Source organism: Chionomys nivalis, chromosome 5 (assembly GCF_950005125.1).
Source record: "Chionomys nivalis chromosome 5, mChiNiv1.1, whole genome shotgun sequence".
In the NCBI taxonomy this organism is placed as follows: Eukaryota; Metazoa; Chordata; class Mammalia; order Rodentia; family Cricetidae; genus Chionomys; species Chionomys nivalis.
The window spans coordinates 44,951,729-44,963,074 of record NC_080090.1 but is presented as its reverse complement, the minus strand read 5'-3'; positions in this window follow the sequence as shown (position 1 = coordinate 44,963,074).

Below are 11,346 nucleotides of genomic sequence, written 5' to 3'. Positions count from 1 at the left end.
GCTGTGCCCTCCCACATCTGTCATTAATCAAGAAAATGCATGACAGGCTTACCTACAGGCCAACCTGATGGAGGCACTGTCTCCATTGAGGTTCTTCTTCCCAGATGACTCCACCTTGTGCGAAGCTGACAGAAAATTAGCCGACACAGCCACTGTGACAACTTTGATTCTGAGTAATGATTTCCAACTGGTAGCAATCTCACCTCCCCAGGGAACCCTGGGTAATAACTAGAGGCCATCTTTGATGTTATAGCAGGGAAGAATGGGCCCTGTTTGCACCTCTCAGGTTGAGACTATTGTGATACAAAATCCTGCCATATACAAAATAACACCCAGTTTGGCAGTCCCACTTTTTAGTGTCAAAGCTTACCCAGATGAACACACATTCTTCCTCCCCACACCCCCTCTATCAAGGCACACAAGAAAAGGACACAATAACTTACATTACTCTAACACGTTCTTATGAACAAAATCAACAGTCATAACAGTAGACCTCAAAGTTTTCCGTGACCTTTTCCTTTCATTCCCACTCCCAACAATTCATGTCCAGGGTCAGCACACACTAACAGCTCCACTTTCAAATTGTGCCACCACGCCAACTGTCTCCCATCTCACTGAGCTCCTACCATCCCGCCCTGTCTGAGCTTGAAGGGTCACATTGATATTTCCGCTTTGCATCCCCTCTCTCAGGATTGTTTGTATTTTAGGCTTGTTCAAGACTCCCTCTCCATCAAAGGATGAACCAGGGCTTCTGATCCTCCTGCTTCTGAACCTGAGCTTTGGGACTATGTATCTTGTGCTACCATCTCTAGTTTGAGGGATGCTTGTGATCAAACTCAGGGCTTTATGCACAGCAGGAGGACACACAACCAACTAAGCTTCATTCTGGGCTTCTCTGTTTCATCTCACAGACCCATGCCGTCTTCTTTCTACTCAGCAGCTATGATTGCCGTACTTCCTTTCTTAGTTATCCAGTGGGACCATCGTCATCTCCCAACGCACAAAGATCAAGTGTGGGGTGGATTTGGAGAGGGATGCTGCAGGCACTGGATATCTGGAGATAAAGGAAACTTTTCCCTATGCTGAGAAGTTGTCAAGGTGATTAGCCTAAGACATTCCTGGACCCCTGAGTCAGGGTGTAGAAAATACTTTCTACCCTGAATGCTCCCCGCATTCCACTGACTGACCAGAGTGTCCAAGGCCTGCCAATCAATCCTGTTTCAAACTCTAGGACACAGAGCTAGTCGATTCCAACTTGAAAGCTCTTTTGAACACCTGAGTCTTGCACCTTCATTCATTTCAGTCTAATAGCATCCAAGAAACATCATCAGTTCACTATCTTAACTAAACTGTGTCCTCCTCTTTGAGGAGGAGGAATATTCCAGTTCTCGACTCCTCTCATGTATGAATACTTGCTGTCGGTATATAAGTCTAATATATTCATTGGAAAGGAAGTGTTGAAGGGACAGGGACTTTGGTTGCTCCTTTATGTTTAGTTCTAAGAACTCCCAGGATGGAGACGAGATGGTCTATCTTCACTTTCAAAGCAATTATGTCTACAGTGTGGAAGTTTGGAATGTGTTCAGGACCCAGAGAAAACCCAAATAACCCTCTAACTTGAAGACTATGCACTTAAAAATCCTAGTCTTCCAAAACCATGCTAAATTCACTAAAGACTGCCAGACGATGCTTAAAAGGGACTCACATCTATCTTTGTGGGTCGAGCATGACTGATAAATCAAGGTATTTCTCAGGTACTTGATGAGTCATGGACACAATGAGGCGTCTCCAACTATTTTTATTCATGTAAGATACAATGAATGGTCTTTTAATAAGGTAAACTTTTAATAAGATAAAATTAATAAGACAAAATTTCACCGACTATTTTGTACTGGTGATATTAAATGTGTAAACTAAGCGGGAAAGGTGAAGTAGGAAAAATTCCTTAGCATTAACTGTAATACAAGCTTGGAGTCTGACAGCAGTGTACTTGCCTGGAGCTCTGGCTTCAGGCCAATGAGACAAATCTCACCTTCCTGGGAGAAGTCTGTGCAGACCAGGGTTCATCACACTCCGTTGGCTCATCAAGAACACGATGTCACCTCTTTCTGCAGTTCCCTGAGCTCCAATTGTTCCTGTTCCTCCTCTTGCTCACTGAATCTACCGTAGAGATGGAGTTGAGATACGAGGACCTTTGTATGGGCACACAAGTATATGCGTAGCCATGGTATCTGAACTATGGGCATCTCTGAGTCGGTTTCCATAGACTCAGAGTCCACAGCGGACACCCTGGGAGTAGGTGGTTAGGGGTTGCTCTCAGAAGGGAAATCCTGGAAGCAGAATCAGTAAAAGGAAGGAATCTAAGTAGAGATGCAATCTTAACTGGTGTCCTCCATCCCGAAATATTAGGTGTGGCACAGAATTGGTTCATCTCAAGGGAAAGTAGGCAGCCTTGGCCTTTGCCTGCCCCATAGAGCAGGACGTGAGTATATCATGATCGCACCGGTGAGTAGCTTTTACCCCATACACTGTTCGCCACTAACCAGAGACTGCAGTAACCATGTTCATAAGAAGAGGAGTGAGGACGTGCTCCCACCATGTGAGGGGACTTGGGGTCATATTAAGGGTCTTTTCTCATGTTTACCGATCTCAAAGACTCATGGGTCAATGTTATAGCCATTTTAATCTCCCAAGAACTCTCTCAAAGGGCTGCTACTTGGCCCAGGATTATTCATGGTGGCCTTGAACATCTACGGCAGGCGGCAGGTATGCTAGATTTGTTCTGAGGAAATTCGTCTAATGCAAGGTAACACATATACAGCATTTGTAATCCCAATTAGCACCTTCTCCTTGAAATGCTCCAAAACCCTTGCAAAGAGCCATTTTAAAAAGTCTCAGGGAACTGTGGAGGGGCTCGAGCAAGACGATAAAACATCTGATCTAAAGATGAGAAGAGTTCATTTTATTACTAACTTGGGATAATAATTAAATGAAACCATTTTAGCAGGTCCCTCAGAAATCCTATTTGCATTTTCATATTTTCATTTATTTATTTTTATTCATGTCTTTGAAGAAACACAATCTTACACAGAGCTTCCCAAACTAAGCATATCTGCCTTTGAGGTCAGAATTTTTATGCAGTGCCATGCATTGCAGCGTATTTCACAGGATCCGCGGCCTCTACCTAGCAGATGTCAGTGGTCTGTCCCCACCCCTACTCTGCTCTTACCTTGTCAAATATCTACTGGAAGTTAGGTTGGCCTTGGTATTGAAGTTAAAGTAATCAAAGACAGTCTCTCAGTGATGCTAGAGGCCTTCACTAGTTATACCTTGACTAAGTAAGTTTAGTTATTCTAAGCCTCGATCATGAGGTTCTGTAGAATGTCAAGACACTTGCACACAGCTGCACTTTATTCTTTACTCATTAACCAATAAAAGCAACATGTAGACAGAAGGACTTTTCACCCCAAGATGATGCTGGTATTGTCCAGGACTGGATAGTGGTTATTTTACTTCTTGTCTTTGTTGCTGTTGATTGGTGAGGACATTTTGGATATATAAGACAATGTTGTACAGCCTAACCTCAAGCTCCTGATATGGAGAGAGAGAATCCCAATTCATGTTAAGTGGAAAACATGCCACTCCTGGTTTCCTGCCTCGGCTTAGATTCTGAGGGGACTGCAGAGGTCACCCAAGACTCCCAGAATGCTTAAATATGTGCCACTGTTCTATGACTGCTCTATGAATTCCTGACTGGACAGATGCCGTTGTGTCCAACTTACAGTTGAGAAGCCCTGTTGAGACAGTGGGTTTGAAATCCACACCAAAAATGGCACCAAAGAAACGAGAATGGGTTTGTGAGGCATGACATAGACAACTCTAGCTCGGACATAGAAAGAGAAGCAGAGAAACATCACAGGCACAGGCTGCCCCATTAGCTTCTGGCTGCTGTTTATCGTCCACTTCCACATCATTCTTCCTACACTGACCTGGGACCTCAGAAACCCCTGCTCACGAAGGGGAAGAAGTTGCCTCTGTCTTCCCACATATACCATGAGCAGTTCAAATGAGGACATCAAAAAACATGGGGTAAATTTACAAAACCACAGGAAAGTTCAGTATTTATTAATATCTTGAAGGTTTTTCTGAAATAGCAAATACTGTATTTGTTCAAAAATAACTCTCCTACTGTCTCTTGTATATGGGTGCTGGCCACTCTGGATTTTCTCATCTTCCTGAAAGTTTCTGAATAAGTGATCTTGACCTTGAGTCTAAAATGAAGTGCTCATGACCAGGAAGGAGTTGTAAACATGTCTTCTCTTGGGACCTGTGTGGGCATCTTTACGGCCATCTTCTGCATTCTCTTTTCTCTAGAGGAGACATTCAAAGACCTTTTCTCTACAGGCCCGCACAGAAGGGAACTATATTAAGAATTGTGCACAGTGGGGTCTCTGTCACAAATATACCATTATAATTCAAGAGTCATTATAGACACTGACAAGGCTATATTACAATAACAGTTCATTCATAAAACTAGGCAATGGTCAAGATTAGGTTTTCAGTCAATAGTTTATAAACAATAAGATTTAGGGTCTCATTTTCTGTGTCTACTTACATTACTAACATTTCTTTATGCTTTTAACCCAGTACTTTGCCAGAAATTAGATGATATTGCCAAGTAGGTGAAGTTTTGTTTTTGCACTGTGATCCAAATTGCTTGGCTTACACAGAAATGGGTATCCTGCTAAGTATGCCAAGTAATCCCTTGTAAAAATGGCAAAGCAATAAATTCTCTGGCTAGATGGAGAAATTACACAGCTGAAAGATTATATACAATCTATATAACAGATGTGCTATATAACAAACATACTGTTTTAGAGATCAGTATCTAGACTTGTTTAAGATCATAAAATGTCTTACTGTGGAAATTGAGAGTGGGATCTTCGCGGTCCCAATACAATGGAGTTCTCTCCTTTCACCTTCCCTCCAATTACAATTTTCCTGGGGTTTAAATAAAATCCTTTCATAGTTCTGTATCACTGAGTTTAGTGTGAGATGGCACTGATGTTCGCATTTTAGGCTATTTAAAGGTTCTTCTCACTAGTTGTACTTTCAACAGAAAGAGCAATAATCAAATAACAGACTCCCATGCCTATTTCTTAACGTCATTCTTTTTGACCAACAGATTACATATAACCTGTTGAGGAGAAATTTGTTTACACAGTAAAGATATGTATCTGCCTAAAACATGTCCTGATTGCTTTAATAAAGAGCTAATTGTCCAATAGCTAGGCAGGAGAGAATAGGTGAGATTTCCAGGGAGAGAGAGAAAAAGAAAGAGAGAGAGAGAGAAACTGGGGGGAGCAATCTCGACTTGCAATTTCACCAGCAGACTCGGAGAAAGTCAGATATACCATACTAAGAAGAAGTAACCAAGCCAGGTGGCAGAATATGGATTATTAGAAGCAGTTTAATTTGAATTATGAGCTATTTGGGGGAAAAGCCTAAGGTAAGGCCAAACTTTCATAATGAACAAGTCTCCATGTCATTATTTGTGAACTGTTGGTTCAAGAAAGCCCAACTAGAAAGATTGCCACACTGATCTCTACAATTTATAACCGCATTTCCTTCTAGAAATGTCCTTTTTCTGTGGTTTCTAAATTCTTCCTGCCACTTGGCTCTCTGGCTCTTTACCCACGCAGGCGCCGTGTGTCAGTGCCTGCCCTCAGTGCTCTCCTTTCTGCACAAGTTCATCCTAAGAACGCTCAACTATTTTTGTGACCTTGATACCACCAACTTGCTCATCATTCAAAAGTCTACGACCCACACTCCCCAATAAACCACTGTAAATTCTGCTATAAAAAGATAGAGGCAGTCCGACAGCTTGAAAAAAGTAACGGAAGAGAAGCCAATCCCAAGCCCCATCAATAGCTGCAATGGACTGAATTTGTCTGCTCCTTGTACACGACCTGAAACCTTAACTGCGGAGGTGGAGGCACTGGGAGGGGAGGGCATCAGGAGGTAACTAGATCATAAGGGTAGGACAAGGTGAGCTCTCAAGGAGGTTGCGGCTGTTTATGAGGAAGGCGATCCTCACTGCAGGTGACTTGATCTTATGGAACTACGATAAATTATTCTTTATAAAATACCATGCCTTTGTTGTTTTGTTACCTTAGCCTGACAGGAATAAGTCAATACTATGTTTGTTTGTTTGTTTTTTTCTCTCTCTGTCTTTGTGCGTCTGCTTCCAGATCCCAAATAAATACACAGAGATGCATTCATACATATGAATGCCTGACCTTAGCTTGGCTTGTTTCTAGTCTGACTTCCTAACAATAAATTATCTCCTTTCACTTTAACTACATTCTCTTTCTGGGCTTTTGTTCCTTCTTACTCCATAGCTGGTTGTGTGGCTGGGTGGCTAGCTCCTGGCATCCTCCTCTTTTCCTTTCCTCGCTCTTCACCCTTCTTCTTTCCAGCCTAATTTCTCTTATTTATTCTCTCTGCCAGCAAGCCCCACCTATCCTTTCTCTTGCTTTGCTATTGGCCATTCAGCTCTTTATTAGACCAATCAGGTGTTATAGACAGGCAAAGTGACACAGAGTTAAACAAATGCAACGTAAAAGAATAATACAACTTGGCATCAATAAAAAATACTCCACATCATAAACAAATGTAACACATCTTAAACTAATATTTCACAACACAACACAAAACAGAAAATAGAGAAACTAAGTAAAAAAGTACCATAATTGTACACATGTTGAATGGCCAAGAAACTAACAGAGGTCTACAGTAAGGCACTCTGTCTTGTAGGAATCTTGGATGCTTGTAGCCATGTGCCTTGGAGCGGCTGTGCTCTGTGAGTTACTATGATGTCCGTCAGAAAACTGCACCATTAGTACTGCTCCCATTGAAGTAGTCTTACAGTTCTTTAAATATGCATGTATGTGAGATCTCTTATTTTTCTGTGTCCCAGTGCAGGTAGGACTGCCTCCTGCATGCTAGTACTTCCTACCATGCAGATGCAATCTTATTCCTGGGTTCAAATACTTCTTTAATGGGTTGACATCATAGGGACAAAGTCAGGGTTTTATAAACTATGGGCTTCCCAGACTCTTGGTGTCAATGTATCAAACTATATTATCTACAGATCTTTTCCTTTGCAAGTTTCACTTTCTTCACGAAGTCAATCGATGGAATCAACATCTACTCACCTGACTTCAACAACTCACTGCACCTAGTTTGTCACCAGTTATTGCAGTTGGTGCCTGATAATCATGTTTCAAATCCAGCTTCTCCCCTCTACTGTGGGAGCCACAGATTCCCGCTTACCAGTCAATGAGTTTTCACTGAGTGTCCTACTTAGTTTTCTAATGTCTCCTTATTCCTGGTCTTACACATAAGCGAAAAGATGCCTTTTCCATAGGAGCAATCTTTCCAAGAGTACAGGCTAGCACTTAAGTTCCCCTTAAGTTTAGCCACCCTCTGGAGGACCCTAAGCTCATACGCGGTGTAGTGTACTTCAAGCCTTCATGGTTTCCAGCTTCTAAATAACAGTGAATAATCATTAAATGAGAAAGACAGCAAGCTTGCTGCCTAGCTGTACTGTGTGGCTAGACTTTATAAGGTGCCCAGCAAGCATCCAATCTACATGCATAGTAAGTGGAAGCTTGGATCAATATCGCTGTGGTAATCAGAGCTAGGAGAGCTTCTCCAAGCTCAATGGCTGGAATGCTCTACTCTTTATCTCAGTTACTTTAATTCAGGGGAAGTGACTCTTACTCAGTGCCTTCTGCATCTAAAATAATAGCAAAAGACAGTCAGCTGCATCCAACTCCAGTCAAAGAGACAGTGTGATTTAATAACTCCACTTTAATGCCAATTGCCACAATGGCTCGAAGTGTAGTACAGAGAGGAATGGGAGGAACTGGGGGAAATTTGTATGGATGTTGTGGAAGGCTTTGGGGGACTCTAGATCTGACGGGTTCCCAGGAGCGGAGAGGTAAAGCATGTATTATGAGTGGTCTAGGTTGGGGTGAGGATGTCTTGTTCATTATCCCATTGTCACTAATAAGACATGACCCAGGCCTGTCCACTGCTGGATGCAAGGGCTTCCCAGAGATCCTTTTTGCTTCCACTTTTGCCTCTATTCCCAGTTCAAAGATTTTTGAAGCATCGGTTGAAATAAAGGTCAAGTTGTGGTATGAGCTTCAAGGTCCTTCCTTAACTCTGACCTCGGCATGTTGGGTGTGGTGCCATCTTGGATTTCCTAGGATGCAATCACTGCTCTCTTCCCCTCAGCCACAGTGGCTGGCTTGCTTCCTCAGTAAGGGCAACATTCACCCTTGCTTATTGTCTCCCAGGGTTCTCCCCTTCCTTCTCATTACCAATTCAGAACACAATGTTTCCTCAGAGAAAACCCAGAAGTCCCTTCTCCACAGTGGGTCGCCCTAGTTACTCTTTGCACCTTCATGTCTACTGTGTGGTCATTCCATTGCCAGCTGCCTATGCCATGGAGGCACAGACTCTTTGAGTTGGATCACTGCTGCATCTAACACACACACACACACACACACACACACACACACACACACGATGAAGCCTAGGAGGTCCTTCTTTCTAGGTGTTGGTTGTAATGGTTAATGAATAAAGAAACTGCCTTGGTTTGATAAGGCAGAACTTAGGTAGAAGGGGAAGACGGAACTGAATTCTGGGAGGAAGAAAGCAGAGTGAGAGAGACACCATGGATCTGCCGCCAGGGTAAGACATGCTGCCGAAACTTAGCCAGTAAACCACTGCCATGTGGCAATACACAGATTAATAGAAATGGGTTAAATTAAGATGTAAAAATTAGCGTATAAGAAACTAGACTTAATGGGCCAAGCAGTGATTTAGTTAATACAGTTTCTGTGTGGTTATTTCAGGGCTAAGCTAGCCGGGTGGCCAGAATGAACAAGCAGGCCCCTCTTCCAACACTCGTGATAGAAACCACCAGGAATGCTGAGAACCAGGGATGTGCTCTTGGGAGGTGACCCAATTCTTTGCCAATACCTATTCTCACTTGGAAAGGAAAGACCCTAAACAAGAGAATGAGTTCAGGCTTTGGTCTGTGATGACCAATCTTTTAGAAGTTGAGGTGTTTCCCTTTGTAGGATTTGTCTTGGTTACAGTTACTGTTGCTGTGATGAAACACCATGATCAAAGCAACTTGGAGAGAGAAGAGTTTATTTGACATACATCCTGAGTCAAAGTCCACTGCGAGAAGTCAAAACAGAAGCTCTAACTGGGTGGGAACCTGGAGGCAGGAGATTATGCAGAGGCCATGGAGGAGTGCTGCCTACTGGCTTGTTCCCCATGGCTTACTCAACCTGCTCTTTTATGGCAGTTTTAATACTTAATAAAAATAGACCTACCATGTAATCCAACTGGGGAACATACACCCAGAGGAAAGGAGATGTCAGTATGTCTAGAAGACACCTGCCCTGTAGATCTGTCTACCACAGTCCAAACAAGAAAATGGCCTACATGTCTATTGACACATGCACACACATGTACATGAGCACGTGGGTACAACATGCATACATAAAATAAACACACACATGTGATGAACTATTCAACCCTGTTCAGACGGGCTAGTTTTACATTCGTAGCATGGATGAGCTGAGAGAAAACTATGCTCAAGGAAACAGGCCAGGAATAGAAAAACAAAAACTGCAAATTCTTCTCACCATGACTCTACAGAGGTTGAACCGTAAAAAAAGAGAGAACGGAGCAGTTGCTGCAAGGAACTGATGGGCTGGGAAGCAGGCAGCTGAGTGCTAATGGCACATACCTTCAGCTATGAGGGAACTAACTTCTGGAGATCTGTGGCTCAACACAATGTTAATGAGAATGAACTCTCTGTTTTACATGGATCCAGTGAGTAGGCCCTAAGTGTTCTCACCCTGAAAGTGAATGACAGGAACTGACGGGGCAGAGCAGTTGTCTAAACTGGGGAAATCATTTCACAAGGGAATCATGTATCTGAACATTATGATAAATATTTGCAACTCTTGTCAAAAATTCCTCCACAGAGCTGAGAAGTAAAAAAACATGAAGAGACAAAAGAGAAAATCATGAGAGGAAATGGCAATGTGCAGAACCCACTGTGGGGACCACTTATCTGGGGTCTAGTGAAACTTTGGGAGCCTCTGTAGATTGAGAACCTAAGACCTTTTGGAACAACCAGCATGCCCCTTAGCCCAAGTGCAGATTGGTGCTGGCCCAGTTCCATGAGAACTGTAACAAACCACCAGGAATTTAGCAAATCCCCATCCAGAGTCCCAGTGCGAGAGGGAGAATAGCTCAAAATGTTGCACAGTACTGGCAACTTGAGAGAATTGGTCTCTAAAGTCAGCAACCATCTTGGGTTGATCATTAGGAAACCTTCATATCCAAGACCAACATGGAGGTGGTATGGCTGCCATTGCTTTGTGCAGGGAACCTGAGCCCTTCAGCAGCTTCCTGCCTTTTGAAACCTCCATTAGCTCTCAAGGGCGGTGAAATCAAAAGGGCAAGATTTTATCCCTCTGCATAATTAAACAGCGTGTGTGTGTGTGTGTGTGTGTGTGTAAGTGTGTGTGTGTGTGTGTAAGTGTGTGAGCATGGATGAGGCTCTGAGGCTGGGGATGGGTTTTATCAGTCAGTTGATGGAAACTTCAGTTGTTTCCTTTCTTGGCTTTTGTGAATGGTATGTCAATGAAGACTGAGGTGCAGAAATCTCAGCATGTTGATATCATCTTCTGCAAATGCCCAATCATGAGGTTTCTTGCACTTTTGGGAATTCTATTTTTAACTTCTGTAATATTTTTTTTTTAATTTTGAGGACTGTCCATATTGTTTTCCATAATGTCTCAGTTATGCTCATTGGATTCCTATTTGGAACTATCTGTACATTAGATGTAGATAAAAGCATGTTCGTTAATGTTTTGATTAATCTTGGGTACTCTGTAGATTACTTTTGAATGAATGAGCATAGACACATGAAAGGGCTGAGTCTGTTTGAAGGCATCTCTCCTGGTTTAATCATCTCTCTCCGTGATGGGTATTAGGAGATGAAGTTTGCATTTTTGGAGGAACTGAAGGCTAGAGAGGTAAGGCATGGGGCCAGTATGCTGAGGTCATAGCTGTAAAATGACCATCTCCCTGATCAGTTTGCTTCTGCCTTGCACTAAGCACCAAGCAGTGGTAGTTGACCACTGTTACATAACAGGTTGCCCTAACTCTTCTCAGATTAAAATGGCATGCCCATGACCTCTCCCAGACACCCCAAGGCTCAGGAATTCTCCAGAATGGTTCTGAGGG